At 41.3% G+C, this 15,028-nt stretch overlaps 1 protein-coding gene across 3 annotated transcripts in view; it reads left to right on the forward strand.

The window, feature by feature from the left end:
• nrg2a (neuregulin 2a) overlaps positions 1-15,028 on the forward strand; it is a 158,268-nt gene that overhangs the window by 61,567 nt on the left and 81,673 nt on the right. The gene's annotated exons all lie outside the window — the stretch shown is intronic.

A 15,028-nucleotide genomic window follows, 5' to 3' on the forward strand; every position in this document is an offset into this window, starting at 1 on the left:
ACTATTGCAGGAAAACATTTTGTCCAGGAAGTTGCCTAGGAGGGATTGGATTAGTTGTTGGCCAAAAGTTTTTTGGTCGGTTTCTAATCAAATCAAATCACATTTTATTGGTCACATAAATAACACACACATGGTTAGCAGATGGTATTGCGAGTGTAACGAAATGCTTGTGCTTCTAGTTCCGACAGTGCAGCAGTATCTAACATGTAATCTAACAATTCCATGACAATTCTACACTACCTTCCTTCGGTCTATAGCATTCCTTAATAGTCTGCAGTTTGTTCGGCTTTGATGCCTCATGGCTGATTATTGCTCTGTTCAAGTAGATTGTGATTTTGCTGTGGTCTGATAGGGGTGTCAGTGGGCTGACTGTGAATGCTCTGAGGGACTCTGGGTTGAGGTTGGTGATAAAGTAGTCTACAGTACAACTGACTAGAGATGAGCTATAGTTGTACCTACCATAGGAGTCCCCTTGAAGCCTACCATTGACCATGTACATACCCAGCATGTGACGGAGCTGCAGGAGTTGTGACCTGTTTTGCTGGTTGTGCTGTTGTAGTTGTGTCTAGGGTGGCATATGGGGGAGGGAATGCTGTCACCTCCAGGTATGTGTTTGTCACCCTGTGTGCTGAGGATGTCAGGTTCATGTCCAGGTCTGGCATTTAGGTCACCACAGACTACTACATGTCCCTGGGACTGGAAATGATTGATTTCTCCCTTCAGGATGGAGAAGCTGTCTTCATTAAAGTATGGGGATTCTAGTGGGGGATATAGGTAGCACACAGGAGAACATTTTTCTCTGTTGAGATCATTTCCTTTTGAATTTCTAGCCAAATGTAAAGTTTTCCTGTTTCGATTAATTTAAAAGAGTGAGTTAGGTCTTCCCATTTACCAAATTAACATACTCCCTGAGTCCCTTCCCTGTTTCACACCTGGTAGTTTGGTGGATGGGACTACCAGCTCTCTGTCACCTCAAATCAAATCAAATTTTATTGGTCGCATACACATGGTTAGCAGATGTTATTGCGAGTGTAGCGAAATGCTTATGCTTCTAGTTCCGACAATACAGTAATATCTAACAAGTAATCTAACAAATTCACAACTACAAATCTAAAGGGATGAATAAGAATATGTACATATAAATATGAGGATGAGTGATGGCCGTGCGGCATAGGCAAGATGCAGTAGATGGTATAGAATACACTATATACATATGAGATGTGCAATGTATGATATGTAAACATTATTAAAGTGGCATTATTTAAAGTGACTAGTGATACCTTTATTATGTCCATTTATTAAAGTGGCCAGAGATTTGAGTCTGAATGTTGGCAGCAACCTCTCAATGTTAGTGGTGGCTGTTTAACAGTCTGATGTCCTTGAGATAGAAGCTGTTTTTCAGTCTCTCGGTCCCAGCTTTGATATACCTGTACTGACCTCGCCTTCTGGATGATAGTTGGGTGAACAGGCAGTGGCTCGGGAGGTTGTTGTCCTTGATGATCTTGTTGGCCTTCCTGTGACATCAGGTGCTGTAGGTGTCCTGGAGGGCAGGTAATTTGCCGCCGGTGATGCATTGTGCAGACCGCACTACCCTCTGGAGAGCTTTTGCGGTGGAGGGCGGTGCAGTTGCCGTACCAGGCTGTGATACAGCCTGACAGGATTCTCTCGATTGTGCAACTGTAAAAGTTTGTAAGTGTTTTAGGTGACAAGCCAAATTTCTTCAGCCTCCTGAGGTTGAAGAGGCGCTGTTGCGAGGCGCTGTTGCGAGGCGCTGTTGCGAGGCGCTGTTGCGCCTTCTTCACCACGCTGTCTGTGTGGTTGGACCATTTCAGTTTGTCCGTGATGTGTACGTCAAGGAAATTAAAACTTTACACCTTCTCCACTGCGGTCCGGTTTATGTAGATAGGGGGGTGCTCCCTCTGCTGTTTCCTGAAGTCCACAATCATCTCCTTTGTTTTGTTGAGTGAGAGGTTATTTTCCTGACACCACACTCCGAGGGCCCTCACCTCCTCCCTGTAGGCCGTCTTGTCGTTGTTGGTAATCAAACCTACCACTGTTGTGTCGTCTGCAAACGTGATGATTGAGTTGGACGCGTGCATGGCCACGCAGTCATGGGTGAACAGGGAGTACAGGAGAGGGCTGAGAACGCACCAGAAAGTCCAGGACCCAGTTGCACAGGGTGGGGTTGAGACCCAGGGTCTCGAGCTTAATTACGAGTTTGGAGGAGACTGGTGTTAAATGCTGATCTGTAGTCAATGAACAGCATTCTTACATAGGTATTCCTCTTGTCCAAGTGGGGTAGGGCATTGTGCAGTGTGATGGGGGGGGGGGGGGGGGGGGGGGGGGGTTATACACGGCTGTGACTTTTATCGAAGAGAATTCTCTTGGAAGTTAATGCTGTCGGCATTTGATTGTAAGGAATTCTAGGTGAAGACTTTGTGTTCCATAAAGTGTCCAATGTTGTTAGTCATGTGGTTTGGCCTCAGACCAGTAAGTGTGAGCAGAGCCTGCTGAGCATCTGATACACACCATTAGCTTGGGCTAGTGTAAGAGTGGGGCTTGGGCCTGTTTGCCTGCTCACAACCTGGGCATATGTGTGACCAGCAGGATGAAAGTATTAGGGGTAGAGATTCTGTCACAATCGTCTAAGGTGGAAACAGTGGACCAAAGCGCAGCATGATGAGCGTACATACTTCTTTATTATAAGATGTCACCAACAAAACAATAAACCGAAAACCGAAAACGTGAAGCCAACGTAGTGCATGGACAACTACCCACAAATACAGGTGGGAAAAAGGCTACCTAAGTATGGTTCTCAATCAGAGACAATGATAGATTGTGCGTTGGGATTGTGATTGTGCGTTGGGGAAAGTACAGGGAGCTGGTTGTTTGGACACCAGAGTTTAGACAATGTCTGTTTGGGAAAAAGTTTATTTTCTTGTATATATTTCCTGTTTGAGTCCATAAGGAGTACAGTCCGTGGCCTGTGTGTCCTCAGTGGGTGTGGGGGGATTGTCAAGGGAGAGGGTGGGGTCCCCTGGGGTTGAGGTTCTTCATGTATCTGTCCTGCTGGGATGTCAAGATTTTTTTGAGGATCTGAGTTGGACTGTTCTGCTGGCTTCTCTAAGGGAGTGGCCAAGCTCTCTCATGGCCTGTTCTCTGTCTCACTTCATATTGCTCACCTCCTCCTCTAGTGCTCTCATCTTATCCTGCCGCTGGGCCTCCTCTTTCCTCTCCTACTCTTTCTCGTGTTGAAGTTGTCTCACCACAGTCCAGAGTGCAGACATGTCTCTTTCCCCCTCCAGCTCTCTGCGTCTGGTTGAGGGAGTGTTGTTGTGCTGGACTGTTGTCTGGGTCTTTGCTGACTGGAGTGAAATTATCCTTCATTTCAGTGAGGGACTAGTGCTCTGACCTGGGCAGTTGACTTTCCACTTGCGGTTCCTCGGTTGTGGGGTTTTAACCTCTCTGGGATCGTTCGGGACGCTAGCGTCCCACCTCGCCAACAGCCAGTGAAATTGCAGGGCGCTAAATTCAAAACAACAGAAATCTCATAATTAAAATTCCTCAACCATACAAGTATTTTACACCATTGTAAAGAAACATTTCTCGTTAATCCAACCACAGTGTCCGATTTCAAAAAGGCTTTTCAGCGAAAGCAGAACATATCATTATGTTAGGTCAGCAACTAGTCACAGAAAACACTCAGCCATTTTCCAACCAAAGAGAGGTGTCACAGAAATCAGATATATAGATAAAATGAATCACTAACCGTTGACGATTTTCATCAGATGACACTCCCAGGATTCAATGTTACACAATACATGTATGTTTTGTTCGATCAAGTTCATATTTATATCCAAAAACCTCAGTTTACATTGGCGCCATGTTCAGAAATGCTTACAAAACATCTGGAGAAATTGCAGAGAGCCACATCAAATAACAGAAATACTCATCATAAACTTTGATGAAAGATACATGTTTTACATAGAATTAAAGATAAACTGGTTCTTAATGCAACCGCTGTGTCAGATTTCAAAAAAGCTTTACGGCAAAAGCACAATATTCAATAATCTGAGAACAGGTTCAGCCACAAAAGCAAGCCATACCTGCCAAATTGTGGAGTCAACAAATGTCATAAATAGCATTATAAATCTTCACTCACAATGTAAGTACAAATCAAGGATTATTTCTCATGTGATGGTCTGATAACGAGTTTCATATTCTGATAGCATGAATATAAAGAAGGGCGTTCTACGAGTGCGGCCTTAGCACAAATGACAGAGGATTGGTTAAAGAGTATGGATGACAGGAAGTTAGGTGGTGCAGTGTTGCTAGATTTCAGTGCTGTTTTTGATGAATTGAACTGTTACTAGGTCAACTCAAATGTTATGGTTTTAAGTCTGCAGCTCTATCCTGGATGGAAAGCTATCTCTCCAGGAAAAGGCTAAAAGCTTTCTTTAATATAGCTTTACAAACAGTAAAGACATACACTGTAGTGTTCCTCAAGGAAGTTGCCTAGGCCCACTTCTCTACTGTATCTTTACTAATTATTTACCTTCAGTAATGAATAAAGCAAGAGTGGTCATGTATGCTAATGACTCTACAATGTATAGCGCAGCATCAGAATGTAATGAGCTAACAGATGTACTGAGCAGTGAACAAAGGATGGTATCTGAGTGGGTTGATATGAACAAATTGGGGTTGAACATTTCTAAAACTAAATGTATTGTATTTGGTTCAAGATATATGCTTGCTGATGATCCCCAATTGAATTGGTCAATGAATAGAATGCATGTAGAGCAAGTGAAAATGTTTTTACTACTAGGCGTCATGTTGGATGCAGCTTTATCATGGTCAGAAAACATAGATAATATTGCTATTAAGATGGGTAAGGGAATTGCTGTTACAAGAAAATGTTCAGAGTATGTAACATCTAGCACACTGAATGAGGTGATTCAATCCCTGGTCCTATCACGCTTAGAGTACTGTCCAGTTATATGGTCGTCTGCAGCAAAGAAAGACCAAATGCATCAGAATCTCTCATGGGCCTCATGTTAAAAACAAATGCTTTAGGAATGTTATAATATTCAAAAAATCACAGTATTTTTCAGTCCAGTTAGTATATACTAGCTAGTATATACTATACTAGTTAGTATATACTATATATTCAGGGCAGCTAAGACAACCCAAGCCAAGGACAAATCACCTTAAATCTACAGTTTTATATAGAGCTATAGCTGAATGGAACTTTACCAATCCATATTTATCAGGCAAAAAGTAAATCCACCTTCAAGAAAATTATAAAAGAACCTCTAATGCGATAGACCATATAACTGGACAGGAAATAGAAAGCATCAAATGTCAGGTATTTTATTTATCTGTATTGTCTACTTGTTGAATGTTTGTGAAGCCTTGATTGTGGTTGTTTGTAATGTCTTGTTAATTGGTTTTGGACCCCAGGAAGAGTAGCTAGTGTTATGGCGTTAACTAATGTGGATCCTAATAAAAATGACAAAAATGACAAAAAAGAGAGCTTCTCCTGCTGCACTCCTGCTTTGATTCTGTGTAAGTCCAGCTGAAACTATTTTGGGTTGCCCTGTTGACAGAGGGGTAGTGTGTTCATATAGCACTGCTACATGCCAGGGGATGGTCTGTGTTCATATAGCACTGCTACATGCCAGGGGATGGTCTGTGTTCATATAGCACTGCTACATGCCAGGGGATGGTCTGTGTTCATATAGCACTGCTACATGCCAGGGGATGGTCTGTGTTCATATAGCACTGCTACATGCCAGGGGATGGTCTGTGTTCATATAGCACTGCTACATGCCAGGGGATGGTCTGTGTGGACGATTAAGTTGCGTACGTTCCAATTTTTTCACAGGGAGGCTGTGAAACTCTCCTGCTATTGTTGGGCTCAAGGCTTTCACACCTCTCACTTTACACCTCAGTGCTAATTGAAGTGGGAGACAGATTTGTTCTGTCCAAGCAAGCTTGGTAGCCTTAACGTAGCATTCAGTCCTTATAAAGTAAAATAGATTATTGTAATGTACTTTTCTTCTTGGCATTAAAACTAGCATCAGATGAAACATTACTCACTCAGGTATTTTCAGGTGTCTGTTGTGCTTCTTTTGCTGGTCATTGGTTTGCCAGAGCATTTACTGTATAGTCTTTCGGAATAAGAATGTTTGTTAGTAGGAATCCTTCCAGGTAATTTTATCCAAAATCAGTTTGTAGGTTTGGAGTTTTCATTTGGAGTGAATCTTATGTTGTGGAGTGTAGTATCCTGTGAAAAAAATCCAAGTTTATCCAACTCTAAATCTATTGATTTGGGCGGCAGGGTAGCCTAGTGGTTAGAGCGTTGGACTAGTAACCCCCGAGCCGTTAAGGTACAAATATGTTGTTCTGCCCCTGAACAGGCAGTTAACCCACTGTTTCTAAGCCGTTATTGAAAATAAGAGTTTGTTCTTAACTGACTTGCCTGGTTAAATAAAGGTAAAATAAATAAAAAAATATATTGTTTTTTATGCAATGAAAGGTGACAGAGCTAGAGCAGTGTTTGTCAGACCATGAGACATCCCAAAAATCAGTCTTCTCACAAAATCGTCAGTAGCGTCCATACGATTTGGAAAGAGTAGACTCTCACGAACACGATGCAGTTATTTGTTTTGCTCTACAACCCACACAAGTGTCTTGGTACTCGTATGAAGTCGGGACAGCCAATCTGCCAACTTCTGTTTGTAGTGTCCGAACAGCTACACACTAATATGACCCCTCTGTGGAAAGGTGAGACTCTCACGAACACATACATGTCGGTTGTTGCTCTAGGACACCCACAGACCTCACACGATTTGTCTGAACGTCTCCCGGTACCAGTTGAAAAAATGAATGGAAGTACAGTATATATATATATGGAGACTGTTTAGTTCCAAAAATAAGGGGTTAAATACATGTACAAATATATCAAAAGTTTTAGAACACCTACTCATTCAACGGTTTTCTTTATTTGTACTATTTTCTACATTGTGGTTGTTTCATGGTATCCAAACAATTGGATACCATGAAATTGGGGAGAAAAAGGGGTAAAACAAATTTGAAAAGAAAATAAATAACACATAATAATGCAGTAACCAAAAAAGTGTTTTTTATATTTGAGATTCTTCAAATAGCCTTAATGACAGCTTTGCACACTCTTGGCATTCTCTCAACCAGCTTCACCTGTAATGCTTTTCCAACAGTCTTGAAGGAGTTCCCACATATGCTGAGCACTTGTTGGCTGCTTTTCCTTCACTCTGCAGTCTGACAAATTCCCAAACCATCTCAATTTGGTTGAGGTCGGGTGATTGTGGAGGCCAGGTCATCTGATGCAGCACTCCATCACTCTCATTCTCGGTAAAATAGTCCTTACAGAGTCTGAAGGTGAGTTTGGTCATTATCCTGTGGAAAAACAAATGATAGTCCCACTTAAGAGCAAACCAGATGGGATGGGGTATCGCTGCAGAATGCTGTGGTAGCCATGCTGGTTAAGTGTGCCTTGAATTCTAAAGAAATCACAGACATTGTCACCAGCAAAGCACCCCCACACGATAACACCTCCTCATCCATGCTTCACGGTCGGAAACACACATGTGGAGATCATCCTTTCACTCACAAGTGTCTCACAAAGACACAGCAGTAGTAACCAAAAATCTCCCATTTGGATGGTTTCTTTACAGCAATTCCCACTCCTCTCAGTTTGCGCTGTTCTGTGAAGGGAGTAGTACACAGCGTTGTACGAGATCTTCAGTTTCTTGGCAATTTCTTGAATGGAATAGCCTTCATTTCTCAGAACCAGAATAGACTGACGAGTTTCAGAAGAAAGTTCTTTGTTTCTGGCCATTTTGAGCCTGTAATCAAACCCACAAATGCTGATGCTCCAGATACTCAACAAGTCTAAAGAAGGCCAGTTTTATTACTTCTTTACTCAGGACAATAGTTTTCAGCTGTGCTAACATAATTGCAAAAAGGTTTTCTAATGATCAATTAGCCTTTTAAAATTATAAAGTTGGATTAGCTAACACAGCGTGCCATTGGAATACAGGAGTGATGGTTGCTGATAATGGGCCTCTGTACGCCTATATAGATATTCCATAAAAAAATCAGCCGTTTCCAGCTACAATAGTCATTTACAACATTAACAGTGTCTACACTGTATTTCTGATAAGTTTGATGTTTTTTTAATAGACAAAAAATTAGCTTTTCTTTCAAAAACAAGGACATTTCTGAGTGACCCCAAAATGTTGAACGGTAGTGTATATGTATATATATATACAGTACCAGTCAAATGTTTGGACACATCTACTCATTCATGGGTTTTCCTTTATTTTGTACTATTTTTCTATTTTCTACATAATTATCTATCCTGATGCCTAGTCACCTTACTCCTGCCTTTATGTAGATATCTACTTCAAGTACCTGGTGCCCCTGCACAGTGATATGGTGCTGGTACCGGAACTTCCTGTATATAGCTTTATTATTGTGTATTTTAGTCCTCTTGTGTTAAATGTTTTATTTGTATTATTCTTTTTAACTCTGCATCGTTGGGAAGGGGTCGTAACTAAGCATTTCACGGTAATGTCTACACCCGTTGTATTCGGTGAATATGACATATAACATTTTATTTGATAAATATTCCGTCAAACCTCCCTGTATTCTGAAGAGCTCAATATTGCCTAGCTATTTTCCACAGAGGGATATTGAAGAAATATTAGTCATTTTCTTCCACAAAGGTTTATAGGACAGATAGCCTGTCTTCTTTACTAGGTCGGGGAAGTGGGACAATCCCTAAAAAATTAGGACGACTGGTGATTATTTTGGTGCAGCTACATGTCCAGTTTTAATTGAAGTCCTTATAATCATTTATGTTGTATTTTTGATTGTATTGAACCCCAAATGGCCGAATACCAGATAGGCTAAACATGTTTGACTACCGTAGAATGATGTATGCTACTCTGCTGTGAGTGTGTAAACAGCATATTGACATAAGAGTCAGGGTTTGAGGCATGAGGGAATTATTTGAAAATTCATGATGACTTACTGTGATAACGAGACTGAAAAACTGACAGAGAAGAGTGAGCGAGAGAAAACTGAAACCTCTTTTTCAGAAGCCCCTCCCTTTCACCAGTGTTCACCCCTCCCCTCTGTACCTTGGGGAATCCCAGTCCTCCACTAACATGTGTGCAGGTGTCAGCTGTGACAGCAGAGCAGGCCAGGGACCACAGGGAGGGAGGAGACCACAAACTTTACAGCCCATCCTTCCTCCCTCCCTCCCTCCCTTCCTCCCTACACCCACCCATCCATCCTTCCAGAGCTGGGCTGGGCTCCCTGTTGTCTAGCTAGCTAACTAAGGCTCCAAGCGTCCATCCTGCTGCACTCTTCTAATCCTCGACTCTATAGTCTCTGGTCATTAGCTAACAGGCCATGACAGTGTATTCTATGGTCTAACCCTGGACATGTGTCCATTTGATGGATATGTGCATTTAGCAGCTAAATCAGATACATTACCCCCTAGCCTTGTAGCTCTATGGAAACCGGAGGTATTCCCAGTGATAGCAGGTAGCTAGTTTCAGTTTCAAGTTTTAAGTTGTAATGTAACATGCAGAAGTACAGTGAAATGCCTTTCTTGTCAGCTCTAAACCCAACAATGCAGTAATCAGTATCAATGTAGTACTAAAAATAACATAAGGTAGAACAAAAACACCAGATATAAAAATATAAAATAAGAAGAACGGGAGAAGTAACTATATAATTGGCAGTGTCACGATCGTCTGAAGAAGTGGACCAAAGCGCAGCGTGGTGAGCGTACATTTCTTTATTTAAAATGTTGCCAACAAAAACAAAACAAGAAACAACAAAACGACCGTGAAGCTTACGAGGGCTACAGTGCCACTAACAACGACAACTTCCCACAATAACAAAAGGGAAAAAGGCTGTCAAAGGATGATTCCCATTCAGAGACAACGATAGACAGCTGTCCCTGATTGAGAACCATACCCGGCTAAAACATAGAAACATAAAAACATAGAAATCAGAACATAGAATGCACACCCAAATCACACCCTGACCAAACCAAATAGAGACATAAAAAGGCTCTCTAAGGTCAGGGCATGACAGTACCCCCCCAAAGGTGCGGACTCCGGACGCAAAACCTGAACCTATAGGGGAGGGTCTGGGTGGGCATCTATCCACGGTGGTGGCCCTGGTGCGGGACGTAGACCCCGCTCCACCTCTGGCTCACCCCACTTAGGTGGTGCCTCTGGTGCGGGGACCCTCGTCGCTGACCCCGGACTTTCTCACCCATCTACACACAATACCCCATAATGACAAAGTGACAACGTGTTTTCTTAAATTTTGTAAATGTATATAAAAATAAATATAGAATTTACATAAGTATTGACACCCCTGAGTCAATACATGTTAGAATCACCTTTGGCAGCGATTACAACTGTGAGTCTTTCTGGGTAAGTTTCTAAAGGCTTTGCACACCTGGATTGTACAATATTTGCACATTATTCAAGCTCTGTCAATTTGTTTGTTGATCATTGATATACATGTAAATTCAATGTCATTTGGTAAGCAACTTGCTGGACTTGCGTTTGAGGTTATGTCCTGCTGAAAGGTGAATTTGTCTCCCAGTGTCTGTTGGAAAGCAGACTGAACCAGGTTTTACTCTAGGATTCAGCATGTGCTTAGCTCTATTCCCTTCATTTTTATCCTAAAAGAAACTCCATAGTCCTTGCCTATGACAGGCATACCCATAGCATGATGCAGCCACCACCATGCTTGAAAATATGGAGAGTGGTACTCAGTAATGTGTTGTATTGGATTGCCCCAAATATAATGCTTTGTATTCAGAACATAAAGTTAATTTCTTTGCCTATTTTTTCTCTGTTTTACTTTAGTGCCGTACTGTAAACAGGATGCATGTTTTGGAATATTTGTATTCTGTACAGGCTTCCTTCTTTTCACTTTGTCAATGACGTTAGTATTGTGGAGTATCTACAATTCTGTAATTGTTTTAAAGTCACCACTGGCCACATGGGGAAGTCTCTGAGTGGTTTCCTTTCTCTCCGGCAACTGAGTTAGGAAGGAACACCTGTATCTTTGTAGTCCAAAGTGTAATAATAACTAAGTGTAATAACTTCACCATGCTCAAAGAGATATTCAATGTCAGCTTCTTTTATTTTTACCCATCTACCAATAGCTGCCCTTCTTTGCGAGTCGTTGGAAAACCTCCCTTGTCTTTGTGGTTGAATCTGTGTTTGAAATTCACTCCTCGACTGATGGACCTTACAGATAATTGTACAGTATGTGTGGGGTACAGAGATGAGGCAGTCATTCAGAAATCATGTTAAACACTATTGCACTTATTTTGTCTTGCCATGACAAAGTGGTTGAATACTTATTGAGTCAAGACATTTCAGCTTTTCATATTTGACAAATTTATACAAATTTGGAAAAACATAATTCCACATTATTGGCTATTGTGTGACAAAAAAAATCTAAATTGTATCCATTTTAAATTCAGGCTGTAACACAACAAAATGTGGAGAAAGTCAAGGGGTGTGAATTCTTTATGAATGCACTATATATGCTAACAGAATGGCAGCTAACGATAATACTTGAGTCTACGGTGAGATGGACATGAAATAAGTACATACATGGTAATGAAAGGTAATTAACAGACATGTAAGTGATAAGCGTATGCTTCCTCTTCCTTTTGTAGTGCATTTAATAACTTGGTGTCATTTCCTTCTTGAGTGCACATCTAGCAAAATCCTTGACAATCATTTTCTGTCAATATATGGCTTACAAAAATGGCACAATATAGACAAAATAAGTAGAGAGAAATAAATAGATAGGGGTTTAAAACGTAGAGATCTGAGCAACGATTAGTGGGTCTTGTATTTCTTTCTAATAGCATAAAACATTCTGCAAGCAGTTCTTAGAGCATATTGCATTCTGAGAGCAGTTCTTAGAGCATAACACATTCTGCAAGCAGTTCTTGGAGCATATCACATTCTGAGAGCGGTTCTTAGAGCATATCACATTCTGAGAGCAGTTCTTAGAGCATATTGCATTCTGAGAGCAGTTCTTAGAGCATATCACATTCTGAGAGCAGTTCTTAGAGCATATTGCATTCTGAGAGCAGTTCTTAGAGCATATCACATTCTGAGAGCAGTTCTTAGAGCATATCTCATTATGAGAGCAGTTCTTAGAGCATATCACATTCTGAGAGCAGTTCTTAGAGCATACCTCATTCTGAGAGCAGTTCTTAGAGCATATCTCATTATGAGAGCAGTTTTTAGAGCATACCTCATTATGAGAGCAGTTCTTAGAGCATATTGCATTCTGAGAGCAGTTCTTAGAGCATATTGCATTCTGAGAGCAGATTTTAGAGCATACCTCATTCTGAGAGCAGTTCTTAGAGCATACCGCATTCTGAGAGCAGCTCTTAGACCCCATCTCAATCTGAGAGGGATCATTAGAGCATACTGCATTCTGAGAGCAGTTCTTAGAGCATATCTCATTCTGAGAGCAGTTCTTAGAGCATATCTCAATCTGAGAGCAGTTCTTAGAGCATATCTCATTCTGAGTGCAGTTCTTAGAGCATATTGCATTCTGAGAGCAGTTCTTAGAGCATATCTCATTCTGAGAGCAGTTCTTAGAGCATATCTCATTATGAGAGCAGTTCTTAGAGCATACCGCATTCTGAGAGCAGCTCTTAGACCCCATCTCAATCTGAGAGCAGCTCTTAGACCCCATCTCAATCTGAGAGGGATTATTAGAGCATATCACATTCTGAGAGCAGTTCTGAGAGCATACCGCATTCTGAGAGCAGTTCTTAGAGCATACCGCATTCTGAGAGCAGCTCTTAGACCCCATCTCAATCTGAGAGGAATTATTAGAGCATACTGCATTCTGAGAGCAGTTCTTAGAGCATACCGCATTCTGAGAGCAGTTCTTAGAGCATATCTCAATCTGAGAGCAGCTCTTAGACCCCATCTCAATCTGAGAGGGATTATTAGAGCATATCACATTCTGAGAGCAGTTCTGAGAGCATACCGCATTCTGAGAGCAGTTCTTAGAGCATATCACATTCTGAGAGCAGCTCTTAGACCCCATCTCAATCTGAGAGGAATTATTAGAGCATACTGCATTCTGAGAGCAGTTCTTAGAGCATACCGCATTCTGAGAGCAGCTCTTAGACCCCATCTCAATCTGAGAGGAATTATTAGAGCATACTGCATTCTGAGAGCAGTTCTTAGAGCATACCACATTCTGAGAGCAGTTCTTAGAGCATATCTCATTCTGAGAGCAGTTCTTAGAGCATATCTCATTATGAGAGCAGTTCTTAGAGCATACCTCATTATGAGAGCAGTTCTTAGAGCATATTGCATTCTGAGAGCAGTTCTTAGAGCATGTAGTATTCTGAGAGCAGATCTTAAAGCATAATGCATTCTGAGAGCAGTTCTTAGAGCATATTGCATTCTGAGAGCAGATTTTAGAGCATACCTCATTCTGAGAGCAGTTCTTAGAGCATACCGCATTCTGAGAGCAGCTCTTAGACCCCATCTCAATCTGAGAGGGATCATTAGAGCATACCGCATTCTGAGAGCAGCTCTTAGACCCCATCTCAATCTGAGAGGAATAATTAGAGCATACTGCATTCTGAGAGCAGTTCTTAGAGCATACCGCATTCTGAGAGCAGTTCTTAGAGCATATCTCAATCTGAGAGCAGCTCTTAGACCCCATCTCAATCTGAGAGGGATTATTAGAGCATATCACATTCTGAGAGCAGTTCTGAGAGCATACCGCATTCTGAGAGCAGTTCTTAGAGCATACCACATTCTGAGAGCAGCTCTTAGACCCCATCTCAATCTGAGAGGAATTATTAGAGCATACTGCATTCTGAGAGCAGTTCTTAGAGCATACCACATTCTGAGAGCAGTTCTTAGAGCATATCTCAATCTGAGAGGAATTATTAGAGCATACTGCATTCTGAGAGCAGTTCTTAGAGCATACCACATTCTGAGAGCAGTTCTTAGAGCATATCTCATTCTGAGAGCAGTTCTTAGAGCATATCTCATTATGAGAGCAGTTCTTAGAGCATACCTCATTATGAGAGCAGTTCTTAGAGCATATTGCATTCTGAGAGCAGTTTTTAGAGCATACCTCATTATGAGAGCAGTTCTTAGAGCATATTGCATTCTGAGAGCAGTTCTTAGAGCATATCTCATTCTGAGAGCAGTTCTTAGAGCATATCTCATTATGAGAGCAGTTCTTAGAGCATATCTCATTCTGAGAGCAGTTCTTAGAGCATATCTCATTATGAGAGCAGTTCTTAGAGCATACCTCATTATGAGAGCAGTTCTTAGAGCATATTGCATTCTGAGAGCAGTTCTTAGAGCATACCGCATTCTGAGATCTGTTCTGAGAGCATGTAGTATTCTGAGAGCAGATCTTAAAGCATAATGCATTCTGAGAGCAGTTCTTAGAGCATATTGCATTCTGAGAGCAGATTTTAGAGCATATCTCAATCTGAGAGGAATTATTAGAGCATACTGCATTCTGAGAGCAGTTCTTAGAGCATACCACATTCTGAGAGCAGTTCTTAGAGCATATCTCAATCTGAGAGCAGTTCTTAGAGCATATTCCATTCTGAGAGCAGTTCTGAGAGCATATCACATTCTGAGAGCAGTTCATCCCTTTTCTGGTATTAGGTTCAGTTATGTCTTGTGTTCTTTGAAGCATATCATCCCAAATAGCTTTTTTGTTCCATTCAGTTGTGAATGCTTGAAGCATACCGCTTCAAGCATTCATAAAAACTGAAACTAGCTATTGAAGACAATGTAAAATGTTTCCTGTTTGACAGTGATTCTGACTTAGTCTAGAGATATGAGAGAGGCTGAGCTCTGGTGACCTCATCTGGCTATACGAGAGAGATGATGGCTGAGCTCTTGGTGACATGATATGTCTGTCTTTCTGT

Source organism: Oncorhynchus mykiss, chromosome Y (genome assembly GCF_013265735.2).
Source record: "Oncorhynchus mykiss isolate Arlee chromosome Y, USDA_OmykA_1.1, whole genome shotgun sequence".
NCBI lineage: Eukaryota > Metazoa > Chordata > Actinopteri > Salmoniformes > Salmonidae > Oncorhynchus > Oncorhynchus mykiss.